General features: G+C 53.2%; 1 protein-coding gene and 1 pseudogene across 1 annotated transcript in view; one reads left to right on the top strand and one right to left on the bottom strand.

Annotated features, from left to right (window-relative positions):
• The window catches only part of TMEM259 (transmembrane protein 259), a 202,452-nt gene that overhangs the window by 180,316 nt on the left and 1,880 nt on the right, over positions 1-20,256 (bottom strand). The window lies entirely within an intron of this gene.
• On the top strand, positions 8,102-18,212 carry LOC126943295 (high mobility group protein B2-like; annotated as a pseudogene).

The raw sequence follows: 20,256 nt of genomic DNA, 5'->3' as shown, positions 1-20,256 counted from the left end.
ACCCTGAGGGGGCCCCCAGGCCACGAAGAAGCCGGAAGCTGGAGAGCCCAGGACACAGACACCTTGGCCCTTCTTGGGCGGGCCCCTGCCACGTGAGTGTGGGGCAAGGGTCCCAGGAGGTGGAACGGGCTCCAGGCCCCGCCGTGGCGGCCCTGAGTGTACGCACTGGTCAGCCCAGTGCTGATGTCACCTGTGCGGGGACTTCCTGGACCTTCACCTCGGATCCGCTGCCCGGCCCCGAGGGAAACTCCAGAGAAGCCAGGGCCACTCCTGGCTGACTCATTCTAGGTGCCAGCAGCGCGGGAGGGGCTGGGCAACGGAGGGGCCTGGGGGCATTTGGAGAACGTTGTGGAGTCTGACCACCTCCTCTGAGTGCCAGTTTCTGCTGCGTCCCACGGGGACGAGGGGAAAACTTGGACTCCCCAGCTTTTTTTTTTTTTTTTTTTTTTTTGAGAGAGAGTTTCACTCTTGTCGCCCAGGCATGGGTGCAGTGGTGTGATCTTGACTCACTGCAACTTCGGCTTCTGGGATTCAAGTGATTCTCCTGCCTCAGCCTCCCCAGTAGTTGGGATTACAGGTGCTTGCCACCACGCCCGGCTAAATTTTGTATTTTTAGTAGAGACGGGGTTTCGCCATGTTGACCATGATGGTCTCGATCTCCTGACCTCAGGTGATCCATCCGCCTCGGGCTCCCAAAGTGCTGGGATTACAGGTGTGAGCCACCGTGCTCAGCCCAGGCCAGCATCTACAGAGCACAAGGGGGAATCTGGGTTCTAGGAGGTGATAACTGGGGGGTCGGGGGTTGCAATTAGTGGAGAGTGTTTTCCCTTCCCTGCAGGCCTTCTCATGTCCCCATGGTTGCAAGAGGGACCAGCGGAGCTAAAACAGAAGTGAAGGAGCAGGACCGGGCGCGGTGGCTCACACCTGTCCTCCCAGCACTTTGGGAGGCCGAGGCAGGCTGATCACCTGAGGTCAGGAGTTCAAGACCAGCCTGGCCAACACGGAGAAACCCCGTCTCTACTAAAAATACAAAAATTAGCCAGGTGTGGTGGCGGGTGCCTATAATCCCAGCTACTCGGGAGGCTGAGGCAGGAGAATCGCTTGAACCCAGGAGGCGGAGGTTGCAGTGAGCCGAGATCGCACTGCTGCACCCACGCCTGGGTGACAGAGCGAGACTCCATCTCAAAGAAACAAAACAGAAGTATGGGAGCAAGGAGTGAAGATTTCCACAGTTCAAATCCTGCCGCTCCCCCCGGGGCTCTGTGACCTCAGGCAAGGCACATGACCTCCCATGCTTCACTTTGCCCATCTATAAAATGAGGATAATTGTGGTAGTCCTTTGGAAGGCTTTTGTGAGAATTTGGTAAGTACTGGTATGTGTTAAGTGTTTGGAGTGGGGCTTGGGGTATGGTGAAGCGTTTATACGAGAAAAAGAGAAAAAAACTTGGAGTCGGGCGCGGTGGTGCACGCCGGTAATCTCAGCACTTTCGGAGGCCGAGGCGAGCAAATCACTTGAGGTCAGGAGTTTGACATCAGCCTGGCCAACATGGTGAAACCCTGTCTCTAGTAAAAATACAAAAATTAGCCGGGCGTGGTGGCGCAGGCCTATAGTCCTAGCTACTCAGGAGGCTGAGGCGGGAGAATCTATTGAATCTGGGAGGCAGAGGTTGCAGTGAGCTGAGGTCGTGCCATTGCATTCCAGCCTGGGCAACAGAGCCAGACTCTACCTCAAAAAAAAAAAAAAAAAAAAAGAATCGTTTGGTTGCAAGTGACAGAAATTGAAACTACAATGGGCTCCTTTTTGAAAAACAGGAATTTTTTGCTCATGGAACTGAAAGATTTAGGGATAGATCTAACTCAAGGCCACCCCTTGCAGCACTGTTGCTGTTCCACAAAGGACCGTTCACTGGGGTGGGGGCCGTCCTGGGCACACAAGGTGCTCAGCAATGACCCTGGCCTCCACCCATTCAACATCCGTAGCGTCGGCCGGGCGCGGTGGCTCAAGCCTGTAATCCCAGCACTTTGGGAGGCCGAGATGGGCGGATCACGAGGTCGGGAGATCGACACCATCCTGGCGAACACGGTGAAACCCCGTCTCTACTAAAAAATACAAAAAAAAATACTAGCCGGGCGCGGTGGCGGGTGCCTATAGTCCCAACTACTCGAGAGGCTGAGGCAGGAGAATGGCGTGAACCCGGTAGGTGGAGCTTGCAGTGAGCTGAGATCCGGCCACTGCACTCCAGCCTGGGCAGCAGATCGAGACTCCGTCTCAAAAAAAAAAAAAAAAAAAAAAAAAAAAATCCGTAGCGTCCCCACCTGGTCATGATGACCAAAACTATCTCCAGACATTGCTGAGTGTCCCCTGGGGGCGAAATCACCCTTGGTTGAGCCCCACTGGTCTGGTGGGTTTCAGACACAGCTGGATCCAGGACCCTCAATCAGTGTCACAAGGATGTGTCCAATTCTCCGTCTCTTAGCGTTGCCATAGCCTCTCTTGACTTTTTTCTTTTGTTTTCTTTTCTTTTTTTCAGACAGAGTCTCGTTCTGTCACCCCTGCTGGAGCACAATAACATGACCTGACCTCACGGCAACCTCCGCCTCCCGGGTTCAAGCAATTCTCCTGCCTCAGCCGCCTGAGTAGCTGGGAATACAGGCGTGCGACACCATGTCTGGCTAATTATTTTGTATTTTTAGCAGAGATGGGCTTTCGCCATGTTGGCCAGCCTGGTCTCCAACTCCTGACCTTAGGTGATCCGCCCGCCATGGCCTCCCAAAGTGCTGGGATTACAGGTGTGAGCCACCACGCCAGGCCTCTCTTGTTTTTTTTTTCTTCAACAGACTTTGGGCCGGGTGCGGTGGCTCACACCTGTAATCCCAGCACTTTGGGAGGCGGGAGGCCGAGGAGGTCTAATCACGAGGTCAGGAGATCGAGACCATCCTGGCTAACACGGTGAAACCCCGTCTCTACTAAAAATACAAAAAATTAGCCGGGCGTGGTGGTGGGTGCCTGTGGTCCCAATTACTCGGGAGGCTGAGGCAGGAGGATGGTGTGAACCCGGGAGGCAGAGGTTGCAGTGAGCCGAGATCCCACCACTGCACTCCAGCCTGGGCGACAGAGCGAGACTCCGTCTCGAAAAAATAAAAATAAAAAAAAGGCAGACTTTACCTTTATGGGGAAAACACGATGCCACAAGCCCCAAATCTCATCTGCCCATCATCTTAACAGCCCTGGCAGGACTCAGCACCTCTTCCCAAGGTGGGGGGCACCAAAGTCCCGGGTAGGTTCTCATTCGCCCAGCCTGGGTCACATGTCCTGGTTGAACCAAGGGTGGTGGCCAGGGAAGGGGATGCCCTGATTGGCTAGGCTGGGATCACATGATTGTATGGAGTGAGCCAATTGGGTGAAAATTCATGGTTGGGATGGGCACCGTGGCTCACGCCTGTAATCCCAGTACTTTGGGAGGCTGAGGCAGGTGGGCCAGGCTGGAGTGCAGTGGCACGATCTCAGCTCACTGCAACCTCCGCCTCCCGGGTTCAAGGGATTCTCCTGCCTCAGCCTCCCAAGTAGCTGGAACTATAGGCACCCACCCCCACACCCGGCTAATTTTTTTTTTTTTTTTGAGACGGAGTCACGCTCTGTCGCCCAGGCTGGAGTGCAGTGGCCGGATCTCAGCTCACTGCAAACTCCGCTTCCTGGGTTTACGCCATTCTCCTGCCTCAGCCTCCCGAGTAGCTGGGACTACAGGCGCCAGCCACCTCGCCCAGCTAGTTTTTTGTTTTTTTTTTTGTATTTTTTTAGTAGAGACGGGGTTTCACCGTGTTAGCCAGGATGGTCTTGATCTCCTGACCTCGTGATCCGCCCGTCTCAGCCTCCCAAAGTGCTGGGATTACAGGCTTGAGCCACTGTGCCCGGCCCAAGTTTTTGTATTTTTTACTAGAGACGGGGTTTCACCATATTGGGCCAGGCTGGTCTCAAACTCCTGACCCCGTGATCTGCCCACTTCAGCCTCCTAAAGTGCTGGGATTATAGGACTGAATGACCACACCTGGCCTGTCTTTTTTTTTTTTCATTTGAGACATAGTCCCGCTCTGTCACCCAGGCTGGAGGACAGTGTTGTGATCTCGGCTCACTGCAACCTCCACTTCCCAGGTTCAAGTCATTCTCCTGCCTCAGCCTCCCGAGTAGTTGGGATTACGGGCATGTGCCACCATGCCCACTTAATTTTGTATTTTTAGTAGAGATGGGGTTTGTCATGTTGGCCAGGCTGGTCTTGAACTCCTGACTTCAAGTGATCTGCCCGCCTCAGCCTCCCAAAGTGCTGGGATTACAGGCATGAGCCACAGCGCCTGGCCTCTTTTTTTTCCTTTGTCTTTTTGAGACAGGGTTTCACTTTGCCATCCAGGCTGGAGGGCAGTGGTGCAAACACAGCTCACTGCAGCCTCTGCCTCCCAGGATCAGGGGATCCTCCCACCGCAGCCTCCTGAGTAACTGGGATTACAGGCACACACCACCATGCCCAGGTAATAGTTTTAAGGGTTTTTTTTTTCAGTAGAGACGGGATCTCACTATGTTGCTCAGCCTGGTCTTGAACTCCTGGCCTCAAGTGATCTTCCCGCCTCAGCCTCCCAAAGCCTTGGGATTACTGGGTGAGTTCCCATGCCCAGCCAGTGGCTGCTTTCACTGGCTGGCCTCCAAAGCTGAAAGCCTCCAAAGCTCCATGGCCCTTGACAAATAGGTGGGCTGACCCCTGCTCCATGTGGTCCCTTGTCCCCAGGCAAGGTTTCAAGGACACCTGAGAGCCGCTGGGGTCTCATCGGTAAAGTGGTGGTGGATGGCGTGCAGGAACTTTAGCCCTGGACCAGTGACTTCAGGTAAGCCTGTATCAGCCATTGTTACTATCAGCCTTCAGATAGTCTGGGCCGGGGGGGTCTCTTCCCTCTTTCTCCAGGCACGGGTGGGAGCAGGCAGTCACACCTTTGTGTGTGTGAGAACCACAGCACAGCCTTCTAAGCGCCTCTCAAGTCGGGTGAGTCAGCAGAGGCCTGCAGACAGGGTTGATGGGGGCAGGGTATGGCGACGTGGGGGACCTAGACAGGGGGCCACCGAAGGCTGTTCTGAGGAGGAGGTGACCGTTGAGTTATGACCTGAATGAGTGAACGAGGCAGTCTCCCCCCCTCCCCTCCCCCCCCTCCCCTCCCCTCCCCTCCCCTCCCCTCCCCTCCCCCTCCCCTCCCCTCCCCTCCCCTCCCCTCCCCTCCCCTCCCCTCCCCTCCCCTCCCCTCCCCCCCCCTCCCCTCCCCCCCCCCCCCCCCTCCCCCCCTCCCCCCCCCCCCCCCCTCCCCCCCCCCCCCCCCCCCCCCCCCCCTCCCCTCCCCTCCCCTCCCTCCCCTCCCCCTCCCCTCCCTCCCCTCCCTCACCTATTCTATGAGACGGAGTCTCACTCTGTCGCCCAGGCTGGAATGCAGTGGCCGGATCTCAGCTCACTGCAAGCTCTGCCTCCCAGGTTTACGCCATTCTCCTGCCTCAGCCTCCCGAGTAGCTGGGACTACAGGCGCCCGCCACCTCGCCCAGCTAGTTGTGTTTGTTTGTTTGTTTGTTTGTTTGTTTTTTGTATTTTTTAGTAGAGACAGAGTTTCACCGGGTTAGCCAGGATGGTCTCAATCTCCTGACCTCGTGATCCGCCCGTCTCGGCCTCCCAAAGTGCTGGGATTACAGGCTTGAGCCACCGCGCCCGGCCTATTTTATTTTTTTTGAGACAGAGTTTCGCTCTTGTTGCCCAGGCTGGAGTATGATGGCACGATCTGGGCTCACTGCAACCTCCACCTCCTGGGTTCAAACGATTCTCCTGCCTCAACCTCCCGAGTAGCTGGGATTACAGGAGGCTGCCTCCACGCACAGCTAATTTTGTCTTTTTAGTAGAGATGGAGTTTATCCATGTTGGTCAGGCTGGTCTCGAACTCCCGACCTCAGGTGATCTGCCCGTCTCGGCCTCCCAAAGTGCTGGGATTAGAGGCGTGAGCCACCGCACCCCACAACTTCAAGGGATTCTTGAAGGAGACAGTTATGTGGGTGCATGGGGAGGAGACTTTGGGGTGGCAGCAGGGAAGCAGTCTGGGTGAGAGACGATTAAAGGACGGTGGGGTTGGGGACAGTGGCCCACGCCTGTGATTGCAGCACTTTGGGAGGTCGAGGCAGGAGATTGCTGGAGCCCAAGAGTTCAAGATCAGCCTGGCATACAAAAAAAATTTTAAAATTTTGCTGGGTGTGGGAGGCTGAAGTCAGAAGATCACCTGAGCCCAGGGAGGTGGAGGTGGAGGCTGCAGTGAGCGGTAATCATGCCACTGCACTTCAGCCTGGCGGATGGAGTGAGACCCTATCTGAAAATAAAAATTGGGCCAGGCGCGATGGCTCGCGCCTGTAATCCCAACACTTTGGGAGGCCAAGGTGGACAGATCATAAGGTCAGGAGTTCAAGACCAGCCTGACCTGGCCGGGCGCGGTGGCTCAAGCCTGTAATCCCAGCACTTTGGGAGGCCGAGACGGGCGGATCACGAGTTCAGGAGATCGAGACCATCCTGGCTAACACGGTGAAACCCCGTCTCTACTAAAATACAAAAAAAAAATTAGCCGGGCGAGGTGGCGGGCGCCTGTAATCCCAGCTACTTGGGAGGCTGAGGCAGAAGAATTGCTTGAACCTGGGAGGTGGACGTTGCAGTGAGCTGAGGTCCATTGCACTCCACCCTGGGAAACAAGAGCAAAACTCCATCTCAAATAAATAAATAATAAAAAATAAAAATAAAATAAAAAATAAAAAGGGTGGGCATGATGGCTCAAGCCTGTAATCCCAGCATTTTGGGAGGCCGAAGCAGGCAGATCACTTGAGGTCAGGAGTTTGAGACCAGCCTGGCCAACATGGTGAAACCCCGTCTTTACTAAAAATACAAAAAATAAAATAAAATTAGCCAGGCATGGTGGCAGGTGCCTGTCATCCCAGCTAACTGGGAGGCTGAGACAGGAGAATCACTTGAACTGGGGAGAGGGAGGTTGCAGTGAGCCAAGATTGTGCCACTGCGGTTAAACTTGGGCAATAGAGGGAGACTCTGTCAAAAAAAAAAAAAAAAAAAAACGCCGGGTGCAGTGGCTCACACCTGAGATCCCAGCACTTTGGGAGGCCGAGATGGGCGGATCACAAGGTCAGGAGATCGAGACCATCCTGGCTAACACGGTGAAACCCCGTCTCTACTAAAATACAACAACAACAAAAAAAGTTAGCCGGGCATGGTGGTGGGCGCCTGTAGTCCCAGCTACTCGGGAGGCTGAGGCAGGAGAATGGCGTGAACCTGGGAGGTGGAGCTTGCAATGAGCCGAGATTGCGCCACTGCACTCCAGCCTGGGTGACAGAGCGAGACTCGGTCTCAAAAAAAAAAAAAAAAAGGACATTATTAGAGTTGGAAGAAAATGACCACAGGCCTAGGGTTCCACAGTCCAGACCACCACATGCAGGATATAACCGAGTCATTCCATTCCAGGTAATACCCAAGCACCCACAGGAGGATGGACATCTATGGAAAAACCTGTGGACAAATTTCATAGTAGCAAATGCTGCTTCTTATGCTTCTTGTTCTTTCTTTTTTTTTTTTTGAGACAGAGTCTTGCTCTGTCGCCCAGGCTGGACTCTTGTGACGTGATCTCGGCTCACTGCAAGCTCCGCCTCCCGGGCTCAAGCAATTCTCCTGTCTCAGCCTCCCGAGTAACTGGGACAACAGGCGCGGACCACTGCGGGGCTAATTTTTTGTATTTTTAATAGAGATGGGTTTCACCGTGTTAGCCAGGATGGTCTCGATCTCCTGACCTTGTGATCCGCCTGCCTCGGCCTCCCAAAGTGCTAGGATTACAGGCCTGAGCCACCGCGCCCGGCCATGCCTGGCTAATTTTTTTGTATTTTTAGTAGAGACAAGGTTTTACCATGTTCCATATGCTGGTCTCAAACTCCTGGGGTCCAGTGATCCACCCACCTTAGCCTCCCAAAGTGCTGGGATTACAGGCGTGAGCTACTGTGCCTGGCGCAAATTCTCTAATTTTTAAAAATCGTTTCTGGGCTATGGATCTGAATAAGTCCTGCAATTGGTGAGCAGTTTGTAAACCTCTTTTTTTTTTTTTTTTTTTTTTTTTTTTTTTGGAGACGGAGTCTTGCTCATTCTCCTACCTCAGCCTCCCAAGTAACCGGGACTACAGGCGCCCGCCACCTCACCCGGCTAGTTTTTTGTATTTTTTTTTTTTTTTTTTTTTGAGACGGAGTCTTGCTCTGTCGGCCAGGCTGGAGTGCAGTGGCCGGATCTCAGCTCACTGCAAGCTCCGCCTCCTGGGTTCACGCCATTCTCCTGCCTCAGCCTCCCGAGTAGCTGGGACTACAGGCGCCCGCCACCTCACCCAGCTAATTTTTTGTATTTTTAGTAGAGACGGGGTTTCACCGTGTTAGCCAGCATGGTCTCGATCTCCTGACCTCGTGATCCGCCCATCTCGGCCTCCCAAAGTGCTGGGATTACAGGCGTGAGCCACCGCGCCCGGCCTTTTTGTATTTTTTTAGTAGAGACGGGGTTTCACCGTGTTAGCCAGCATGGTCTCGATCTCCTGACCTCGTGATCCGCCCATCTCGGCCTCCCAAAGTGCTGGGATTACAGGCGTGAGCCACCGCGCCCGGCCCAGTTTGTAAACCTCTTGCGTGCTTTTTATTTACTTTATTTTATTATATTTTATTTCTGAGACAGAGTATCGCTCTGTCGCCCAGGCTGGAGTGCAGTGGTGCGATCTGAACTCACTGCAACCTCCACCTCCAGGGTTCAAGCGATTCTCCTGTCTCAGCCTCACGAGTAGGTGGGATTACAAGTACCTGCCAGCATGCCCGGCTAATTTTTGTATTTTTAGTAAAGACGGGGTTTTGCCATGTTGGCCAGGCTGGTCTCGAACTCCTGGCCTCAAGTCATCCTCCCTCCTGGCCCTGCACAGTGCTAGGATGTCAGGCTGAGCCACCTCGACAGCCTTTTATGTGACTTTTAATCTGCAGGCTCACCCTCCCTGTCTCTTTCTGTGGTTTTTTTTGTTTTGTTTTTTTTTCTCTTTTTCTTTTGTATGAAACCCAGTTGTTTTTCCTGTTAAGTTTCCCACAGTCTAGAATTACTGATTTGTTTCTGCGATAAGTTTTTGAATAGGTGATACATTCCCTTGTTGTAAACCTGAAGAGTCAAACGAATACCCAGACTGCAGCCGCTGGGGAAAAGAGTGTGGTAGCTCCTCAAGAAGTTAAACTGTGGCCAGGCGCGGGGGCTCAAGCCTGTAATCCCAGCACTTTGGGAGGCCGAGACGGGCGGATCACAAGGTCAGGAGATCGAGACCATCCTGGCTAACACGGTGAAACCCCGTCTCTACTAAAAAATACAAAAAACTGGCCGGGCGCGGTGGCAAAAAACTGGCCGGGCGCGGTGGCTCAAGCCTGTAATCCCGGTGAAACCCCGTCTCTACTAAAAAATACACTTTGGTAATCCCAGCACTTTGGGAGGCCGAGACGGGTGGATCACGAGGTCAGGAGATCGAGGCTAACCATCCCCGTGGCTAAAAAATACAAAAAACTGGCCGGGCACGGTGGCTCAAATCCCCCCCGAGACGGGTGGATCACTACGAACCAAAATACAGTGAAACCCCGTCTCTAAAAAAAAATACAAAAAAAATAGCCGGGCGAGGTGGTGGGCGCCTGTAGTCCCAGCTACTGGGGAGGCTGAGGCAGGAGAATGGCGTGAACCCGGGAGGCGGAGCTTGCAGTGAGCTGAGATCCGGCCACTGCACTCCAGCCTGGGCGACAGAGCAAGACTCCGTCTCAAAAAAAAAAAAAAAAAAAAATACACAAAAAACTAGCCGGGCGAGGTGGCAGGCGCCTGTAGTCCCAGCTACTCAGGAGGCTGAGGCAGGAGAATGGTGTAAACCCGGGAGGCGTAGCTTGCGGTGAGCTGAGATCCGGCCACTACACTCCAGCCTGGGTGACAGAGCAAGACTCCGTCTCAAAAAAAAAAAAAAAACAAAAAAAAGAAGTTAAACGGAGGCCGGGTGCAGGGGCTGGGCGTGGAGGCGGGGTGCAGGGGTGGATGCCTGCCACTCCCGCACGCTGGGAGGCCAAGGCAGGAGGATCACTCGAGGTCAGGAGTTTGAGACCAGCCTGACTAACTTAGCAAGACCTCATCTCTACCAAAAAAAAAAAAAAAAAATTAGTGAGGCATGGTTAACTGCTATTTTTGTCAAGATGGGTTATTGCTGTGTTGCCCAGGTTGGTTTCAAACTCCTGTCCTCAACTGATCCTCCTGAGTCAGAAGGATCAACTTAGCCCAGGAGTTCAACATAGCGAGACTCTGTTTCCACAAAAGAAACGCTAAAAAAAAAAAATTAACAAGGCCTGGTGGCATGCACCCGTATTCCCAGCTACTTGGGAGGCTGAGGTGGGAGGACTGTTTGAGCCAAGGAGTCTGAGGCTGCAGTGAGCTATGATCACACCACTGCACTTGGAACCTGGGCCTCTCCTATCTGTAACCCAGGCCCTCACCTACACTGTCAGCTCTTGCACCTGGAACTTGTAGAACATACCTGTAACCTCAGCCTTCACCTGAAACCCCAGTCCCCCACCTGGAACCCAGGACCCCACCTGGAACCTGGGCCTCCCCAACCTGTAACCCAGGCCCTCACCTGGAACCTGGGGCCCCCACCTAGAACCTAGGCCTCTCTGGTCTATAACCCAAGCCCTCACCTAGAACCTAGACCCCTGTGAAAACTGTGGCACTCACATGTAAACCCGGCCTCTACCTGAAACCTAGTCCCCCCACCTGTAACCCAGCTTGGGCAAGAGAGCAAGACCCTGTCTCAAAAAAAAAGGCCGGGCACAGTGGCTCATACCTGTAATCTCAGCACTTTGGGAGGCCAGGGCATGTGGATCACAAGGTCGGGAGTTCAAGACTAGCCTGGCCAATATGGTGAAAACACGTCTCTAATAAAAATATAAAAATTGGCCGGGCGCGGTGACTCAAGCCTGTAATCCCAGCACTTTGGGAGGCCGAGACGGGCGGATCACGAGGCCAGGAGATCGAGAGACGATCCCGGCTAACATGGTGAAACCCCGTCTCTACTAAAAAATACAAAAAAACTAGCCGGGCGAGGTGGTGGGCGCCTGTAGTCCCAGCTACTCGGGAGGCTGAGGCAGGAGAACGGCGTAAACCCGGGAGGCGGAGCTTGCAGTGAGCTGAGATCCGGCCACTGCACTCCAGCCTGGGTGACAGAGCAAGACTCCGTCTCAAAAAAAAAATATATATATATATATATATAAAAATTAGCCGAGTGTGATGGTGTGCACCTGTAGTCCCAGCTACTCGGGAGGCTGAGGCAGGAGAATCGCTTGAACTGGGAGGTGGAAGTTGAAGTGATCCAAGATCACGCCACTGCTCTCCAGCCTGGGCAACAGAGTGAGACTCCCTTCCCCCCCCCAAAAAAAAGAATAAATGTCATGTTACATATATTTTATCAGAATTCTAAAATATGTTTCATGGCAGGGCACAGTGGCTCATGCCTGTATTCCCAGCGCTTCGGGAGTCTTGCTCTGTGGCCCAGGCTGGAGAGCAGTGGCATGATCTCGGCTCACTGCAACCTCCACCTCCTGGGTTCAGGCGATTCTCCTGCCTCAGTCTCCCAAGTAGCTGGGACTACAGGCACCCGCCACCACACCTGGCTATTTTTTGTATTTTTAGTAGAGATGGGATTTCACCGGATTAGCCAGGATGGTCTTGATCTCTTGACCTCATGATCTGCCCGCCTCGGCCTCCCAAAGTGCTGGGATTATAGATGTGAGCCATTGCGCCTGGCCTATTATTATTTTTTTTCTTTTTCTTTTCTTTTCTTTATTTATTTATTTATTTTTTATTTTTTTTTTTTTATTATTTTTTTTTTTTTTTTTGAGACGGAGTCTCGCTCTGTCACCCAGGCTGGACTGCAGTGGCCGGATCTCAGCTCACTGCAAGCTCCGCCTCCCGGGTTCACGCCATTCTCCTGCCTCAGCCTCCCGAGTAGCTGGGACTACAGGCGCCCGCCACCTCGCCCGGCTAGTTTTTTGTATTTTTTAGTAGAGACGGGGTTTCACTGTGTTAGCCAGGATGGTCTCGATCTCCTGACCTCGTGATCCGCCCGTCTCGGCCTCCCAAAGTGCTGGGATTACAGGCTTGAGCCACCGCGCCCGGCCTCTTTTTTTTATTTTTTGAGACAGAGTCTGGCTCTGTCACCCAGGCTGGAGTGCAGTGGCGCGATCTCGGCTCACTGCAAGCTCCGCCTCCCGGGTTTACGCCATTCTCCTGCCTCAGCCTCCCGAGTAGCTGGGACTACAGGCGCCCGCCACCTCGCCCGGCTAGTTTTTTGTATTTTTTAGTAGAGACGGGGTTTCACCGTGTTAGCCAGGATGGTCTCGATCTCCTGACCTCGTGATCCGCCCATCTCGGCCTCCCAAAGTGCTGGGATTACAGGCTTGAGCCACCGCGCCCGGCTCTTTTTCTTTTTTTCGAGGCAAAGACTCGCTCTATCGCCCAGGCTGGAGTGCAGTGGCACGATCTCGGCTCACTGCAACCACCGCCATCTAGGTTCAAGCGATTCTCCCGCCTCAGCCTCCCAAGTAGCTGGGATTACAGGTGCTTGCCACCACGCCCGGCTAATTTTTGAATTTTTAGTAGAGACTGGGTTTCACCATGTTGGCCAGGCTGGTCTAGAACTCCTGACCTCAGGTGATCCGCCCGCCTCGGCCTCCCAAAGTGCTGGGATGACAGGCGTGAGTTACCGCGCCCGGCCTATTTTTTACTTTTTTTTTTTTTTTTTTTTTTTTTTTTCGAGGACAGCTCTTGGATTATTTGCAGCGCATCCTACACGTCCCCTCCTCCAGCCTCCTGCCTCCTACCCTGCGCTCCTCAAGGCGCCACCGGACCCGGAGGATCTCACCGCGGGGCGGGGTCCGGGGCGAGGGAGCGAGGGGGCTCGGCCCGCCGGGCAGCCCCGCGCACGCGCACTCAACCCGGACGCGGGCCTCTCCGCCGCAGCCCGCGCCCGCCCCCTGGCGATCGCAGCGGTCCACACGGACCGCCGGCCCCTTTTCTATCCGCGACCGGATTCGTGGCAGGGGTCTAGGAAGGACCCCTCTGGCGGCTGCGGGGCCGGTGGGTGCGAGGCTTGACCCCGCTCCAGTGCATGCGGGAGCTGAGCTAGGTCCGTGAAGCGGGGCGGTTGGGATCAAGGCCCCGATTTTAGACCACTGGTGGAGGAGGTCTGGGACACCGGGGTCTGCAGCCAGAGAGAGGCCGGGAGGGAGGACTCGTGGGCATTTCTGCGCAGGGTGGGATTGAACGGGGAACTGGGCATCGGTGCCAGGGGAAACGTGGGATCAGCGAAGGGGTCTAGGGGAGGAGATGGAAGGAGAGGTCCTGCCCTGCAGGCTGGAGGGGAGGACCTGTGTGTTTGGGGGGAGTCACGGGTAGATAGGAGAGATGACAGGTGACAGTCTGGAGGAAGAGACGGAGGGGAGGCCTGGGCCCCAGGCGGGGCTGGTAGAAGCCCCCACCTATAACCTGGGACGTCTGAACCTGAAACTCAGCCCCCACGTGGGACCTGGGCCTCTCCCATCTTTAACCCCGGCCCTCACCTAGAACCTGGACCCCTGTAACTGTAACCTGTGGAACTCACTGTAACCCCTGCCTTCACCTGAAGCCCAAGTCCCGCACCTGGAACCCTATACCCCACCTGGAACCTGGGCCTCCCCAAACTACAATCGAGGCCCTCACCTGTAACTTAAGCCCACACTTGTAACCTGGGGCTCTCTGTTATAACTCGGGGACCCCACCTGTAAGCCAGTTCCCTTAACAGAACCTGCAGTTTGGTGAGGATGAGAGAATGCAGAGAAAGTACGTTCCCCAGGACTACCATAAATAGGCATACCCATCACTTTTTCCTATTACTATAGCATTACCGTTTTTCACAGTTTACCAACCCGAGGTCACTCTGCCTCTTTATTTATTTATTTATTTTATTATTTTATTTTTTTTTCGAGATGGAGCCTCGCTTTGTGGCCCAGGCTGGAGTGCAGTGGCCGGATCTCAGCTCACTGCAAGCTCTGCCTCCCAGGTTCACGCCATTCTCCTGCCTCAGCCTCCTGATTAGCTGGGACTACAGGCGCCTGCCACCATACCTGGCTAATTTTTTGTATTTTTAGTAGAGACAGGGTTTCACCATGTTAGCCAGGATGGTCTCCATCTCCTGACCTCATGATCCGCCCGCCTCAGCCCCCCAAAGTGCTGGGATTACAGGCGTGAGCCACCGCGCCTGGCTCATTCTGCCTTTTTATATCCAGAGTGTCATCAAATTTACAAATTTGAGGCCAGGCTGGGCGCGGTGGCTCACGCCTGTAATCCCAGCACTTTGGGAGGCCGAGGCGGGCGGATCACAAGGTCAGGAGATCGAGACCACGGTGAAACCCCGTCTCTACTAAAAATACAAAAAATTAGCCGGGCGCGGTTATGGGCGCCTGTAGTCCCAGCTACTCGGGAGGCTGAGGCAGGAGAATGGCGTGAACCCGGGAGGCGGAGCTTGCAGTGAGCCGAGATCGCGCCACTGCACTCCGGCCTGGGCGACAGAGCGAGACTCCGTCTCAAAAAAAAAAAAAAAAAAAAAAAAACAAATTTGAGGCCAGGCATGGTGGTTTATGCCTGTAATCCCAGCTCTTTGGGAGGCCGAGGTAGGCAGATCACTTGATGTCAGGAGTTCGAGACCAGCCTGGGCAACATGGTGAAACCCTGTGTTAACTAAAAATAAAAAAATTATCTGAGGCCGGGCGCGGTGGCTCAAGCCTGTAATCCCAGCACTTTGGGAGGCCGAGACGGGCGGATCACGAGGTCAGGAGATCGAGACCATCCTGGCTAACACGGTGAAACCCCGTCTCTACTAAAAAATACAAAAAAATAGCCGGGCGAGGTGGCGGGCGCCTGTAGTCCCAGCTACTCGGGAGGCTGAGGCAGGAGAATGGCGTAAACCCAGGAGGCAGAGCTTGCAGTGAGCCGAGATCCGGCCACTGCACTCCAGCCTGGGCGACAGAGTGAGACTCCATCTCAAAAAAAAAAAAAAAAAAAAATTATCTGAGCATGGTGGTGGGCACCTGTAATCCCAGCTATCGGGAGGCTGAGACAGGAGAATCGCTTGAACCCAGGATTCAGAGGTTGCAGTGAACCAAGATTGCATCACTGCACTCCAGCCTGGACAATAGAGGGAGACTTCATCTAAAATAACTAAATAAAAATATGTATATATTTATGAGTTTGGTGGGGATTCATAAAATAGTGCCATCTCATTCCCAACCGTGTCTTATCTTTGATGACAGGGCCATTGTTTTTTTGTTTTGTTTTGTTTTGTTTTGAGACGGAGTCTCACTCTGTCGCCCAGGCTGGAGTGCAGCGGCCGGATCTCAGCTCACTGCAGCTCCGCCTCCCGGGTTTACGCCATTCTCCTGCCTCAGCCTCCCGAGTAGCTGGGACTACAGGCGCCCGCCACCTCGCCCGGCTAGTTTTTTGTAGTTTTAGTAGAGACTGGGTTTCACTGTGTTCGCCAGGATGGTCTCTATCTCCTGACCTCGTGATCCACCCGTCTCGGCCTCCCAAAGTCCTGGGATTACAGGCTTGAGCCACTGCGCCCGGCCGACAGGGCCATTGTTAATCCTCCATCCAGAGAAATGAGAAGTTAGAGGCCAGGACCCCCCAGCTGAAGATTTCTGTGGGACAAAGGGCTGGGCCAGAGAAAAGGGCCCTGCAGAGGACCCTTGGAATAGCCGCCGGGGGTCTCGGGCCCGTGGTGCCGGGAAGGACCCTTTGATCTGGTTTCGCCATATGATCTGGTTCCGTGCTGGCCCAGCTTGGCCTGGGTTGGATGCCTGCTCTGATGCCCAAAACCCCATCACCCTGAAGCAGATGGAGCCGGCATCCTGAATGAGACACCTGGGGGCTCCAGGGCACTCCAGGTGAGAGTCCCAGAGCCATCAGGGACCTGGAGTGTAGACCTGGGCAGAGGGCGTACTCTCTGCCAGCCCCAGTGGGCTCACCTGTGAGGGAGGGAAGATGTTACAATAGTTTGTTTTTTTTTTTTTTCCTTTTTTTTGAGACAGAGTCTTGCTCTGTTGACCAGGCTGGAGTGCAGTGGCCGGATCTCTGCTCACTGCAAGCTCCGCCTCCCCGGTTCACACCATTCTCTTGCCTCAGCCTCCCCAGTAGCTGGGACTACAGGCGCCGCCACCACACCTGGCTAATTTTTTTGTATTTTTAGTAGAGACGGGGTTTCACCGTGTTAGCCAGGATGGTCTCGATCTCCTGACCTCGTGATCCGCCCGCCTTGGCCTCCCAAAGTGCTGGGATTACAGGCATGAGCCACTGTGCCCCGCCTAGAATAGTTATTTATTTATTTATTTATTTATTTTTGAGGTAGAATCTCGCTCTGTCGCCCAGGCTGGAGTGCAGTGGCCGGATCTCAGCTCACTGCAAGCTCCGCCTCCCGGGTTCACGCCATTCTCCTGCCTCAGCCTCCCGAGTAGCTGGGACTACAGGTGCCCGCCACCTCGCCCGGCTAGTTTTTTGTATTTTTTAGTAGAGATGGGGTTTCACTGTGTTAGCTAGGATGGTCTTGATCTTCTGACCTCGTGATCCGCCCGTCTCGGCCTCCCAAAGTGCTGGGATTACAAGCTTGAGCCACCGCGCCTGGCCAAGAATAGTTATTTTAAAAATATTTTATTTATTTTTTTTTCGAGACAGGGTCTGGCTCTGTTGCCAGGCTGTAGTGCAATGGCGTGATCATGGCTCACTGCAACCTCCACCTCCCGGGCTCGGGTGATCCTCCCACCTCAGCCTTGACTGAGCCCTGATAAAAACTTGCCATGACTGGCAAGATTTTTTGTTTTGTTTTGTTTTGTTTTGAAATGGAGTCTCACTCTGTCGCCTAGGTTGGAGTGCAGAGGCATGATCTCAGCTCACTGCAAGCTCCGCCTCCGGGGTTCGCGCCGTTCTCCTGCCTCAGCCTCCCAAGTAGCTGGGACTACAGGCGTCCGCCACATCGCCCGGCTAGTTTTTTGTATTTTTTAGTAGAGATGGGGTGTATTAGCCGGGATGGTCTCGATCTCCTGACCTCGTGATCCGCCCGGCTCGGCCTCCCAAAGTGCTGGGATTACAGGCTTGAGCCACTGCGCCCAGCCAACCCTGTCTCTATTAAAAACACAAAAATTATCCAGGCAAGGTGGTGTATGCCTGTAGTCCCAGCTACTCCAGGGGCTGAAACAGGAGAATTGCTCGAATCTGGGAAGCAGAGATTGCAGTGAGCCAAGATCATGCCACTGCGCTCCAGCCTGGGCGACAGAGCGAGACTCTGTCTCAAAAAAAAAAAAAAAGAGATTCAGTGTCGGGTGAAGCGTCTCTGTTGGGTCTGGCTGCTCTGCAGGACTCTGAGGAAAAGCTCACACCAGGTGGACGCTGTTTTGTCACCACGGGTAAAAGAGACCCCAACAAGCCGAGGGGTAAAACGCCTTCGTACGCCTTCTTCATGTAGACCTGCCAGGAAGAACACAGGAAGAAACACTCAGACTGTTCCGTCAATTTCGTGGAATTCTCCAAGAAGTGTCTGCAGAGATGGAAGGACCACGTCTGCAAAGGAGAAGTTGAAGTTTGAAGATACGGCGAAAAGTGACAAAGCTCGTTACGACAGGGAGATGAAAAATGACGTTCCTCCAAAAGGTAGGAAAGGATAAGAAAGGAAAGAAATAGGATCACAATGCTCCTAAAAGGCCACCATGTGCCTTCTTCCTGTTTTGCTCTGAACATCGCCCAAAGATCAGAAGTGGACACCCAGGCCTATTCGTCGGGGAAACTGCAAAGAAACTGGGTGAAATGTGGTCTGGGCAGTCGGCCAAAGATAAACAACCATGTGAACAGAAAGCAGCTAAGCTAGAGGAGAGATATGAAAAGGGTATTGCTGCATATCGTGCCAAGGGCAAAACTGAAGCAGGAAAGAAGGGCTCAAAGAAGAAGAACAAACCAGAAGATGAGGAGGAGGAGGAGGAGGAAGATGAAGATAAGGAGGAAGATGAAGATGAGGAGGAAGAGGTTGAAGATGAAGAATAAATGGCTACCCTGTAATGATGCCTGTGCAGTGTGCGTGTTTTGCTAAGAATGTGAATTCAAGTGTAGTTCAGTATTAGCTTCAGTATAAAACTCTACAGGTTTTTGTATAGCTGATAAGATTCTCTTTAGAGAAAATACTTGAGACAGAGTTTCACTCTTGTTGCCCAGGCTAGAGTGCAATGGGGTGATCTCGGCTCATGGCAACCTCTGCCTCCCAGGTCCTGGTTCAAGCAGTTCTCCTGCCTCAGCCTCCCAAGTAGCTGGGATTACAGGCGTGTGCCACCACACCCAGCTAATTTTTGTATTTTTAGTAGAGACGGGGTTTCACCATGTTGGCCAGGCTGGTCTCAAACTCCTAACCTTGTGATCTGCCCGCCTCGGCCTCCCAAAGTGCTGGGATTACAGGCATGAGCCACAGTACCCAGCCTGAGAAAATACTTTTTAAACACGCAGGTTGGCCGGGTGTGGTGGCTCATGCCTGTAATCCCAGCACTTTGGGAGGCCGAGGTCAGCAGATCAGCTGAGGTCGGGAGTTTGAGACCAGCCTGACCATCACAGTGAAACCCTGTCTCTACTAAAAATACAAAAAAAAAAAAAAAAAAAAAAGAGAGCCAGGCGTGGTGGTGGGTGCCTGTAATCCCAGCTACTTGGGAGGCTGAGGCAGGAAAATCACTAGAACCCTGGAGAAGGAGGTTGCAGTGAGCCGAGATCACGCTATTGCACCCTAGCCTGGGCAACAAGAACGAAACTCCGCCTCAAAAAAAAAAAAGATGCAGGTTGTAGTCTTTCAATGGGCTACTACATGCAGTTAGAGTTTACAGCTTCTGATGTTGAGTGTCCGTGTGTGTGTGTGTGTGGTGTGTGTGTGTGTGTGTGTGTGTGTATAATATATATATTTATTTTTTTTTTTGAGACAGAGTCTCGCTCTTGTCCCCCAGGCTGGAGTGTGATGCCACAATCTCAGCTCACTGCAACCTCTGCCTCCCGGATTCAAACGATTCTCCTGCTTCAGCCTCCCAAGTGGCTGGGATTACAGGCGTGCGCCACCACGCCCGGCTAGCTTTGTATTTTTAGTAGAGATGGGGTTTCACCATGTTGGCCAGGCTGGTCTTGAACTCTTGAGCTCAGCTGATCCACCCGCCTTGGCCTCCCAAAGCGCTGGGATTACAGGCGTGAGCCACCACGACCTGCGTAATGTCCCTAAATATTTAATGGGTTTTTTTTTTTTTTTTTTTTTGAGAGGGAGTCTCGCGCTGTCGCCCAGGCTGGAGGGCAGTGGCAGGATCTCAGCTCATTGCAAGCTCCGCCTCCCGGGTTTGCGCCATTCTCCTGCCTCCGCCTCCCAAGTCGCTGGGACTACAGGCGCCCGCCACCTCGCCCGGCTATTTTTTTGTATTTTTTAGTAGAGACGGGGTTTCACTGTGTTAGCCAAGATGGTCTCGATCTCCTGACCTCGTGATCCGCCCGTCTCGGCCTCCCAAAGTGCTGGGATTACAGGCTTGAGCCACCGCGCCCGGCCATTTAATGGGTTTTTAAAAATGTCTTGTGTATGGCAGCACACCAGACTTGTAGGAATTAGTATCAGTAGTAAATTTTTTTGTTTTTTAGGATGCTGCATTTAAAAAAATTTTGTAATAAAATTATGTATATCAAAAAAAAAAAAAAAAAGAAATTCCGTGTGTAGTTTACACAGCACATCTCCATCCAGGCAGTTCAGAGAATCACTAGGAGGGGTTCTTGGAGGAGGTGGCTTTTGAGCCGAGAATTCATCTTCAAGGCTTCTTTCTATAATGGTCACCAAGTATTTCCTGAGTCAGTTCCATGTGTCCTGCAATTCTCTGAAGGGGCGTGGGACCTACGGATGCCACAGTTATCCAGCATATCCCCAGATTCCAAGAAGTTTGAGTATGAGCCAGCTATCAGTCCAGAAAACAGATATGAAAATAAGTCTGGGCTGGGGAGTGTTTACTCATCTTCTGTTTTCTGGGAGAGACCTTTTTTTTTTTTTTTTGAGACGGAGTTTCCCTCTTGTTGCCCAGGCTGT

The sequence above is a fragment of the Macaca thibetana genome, chromosome 19 (assembly GCF_024542745.1).
Source record: "Macaca thibetana thibetana isolate TM-01 chromosome 19, ASM2454274v1, whole genome shotgun sequence".
In the NCBI taxonomy this organism is placed as follows: domain Eukaryota; kingdom Metazoa; phylum Chordata; class Mammalia; order Primates; family Cercopithecidae; genus Macaca; species Macaca thibetana.
Note: the sequence above shows the minus strand (reverse complement) of the source record. Positions and strands in the feature narration are given on the sequence as shown.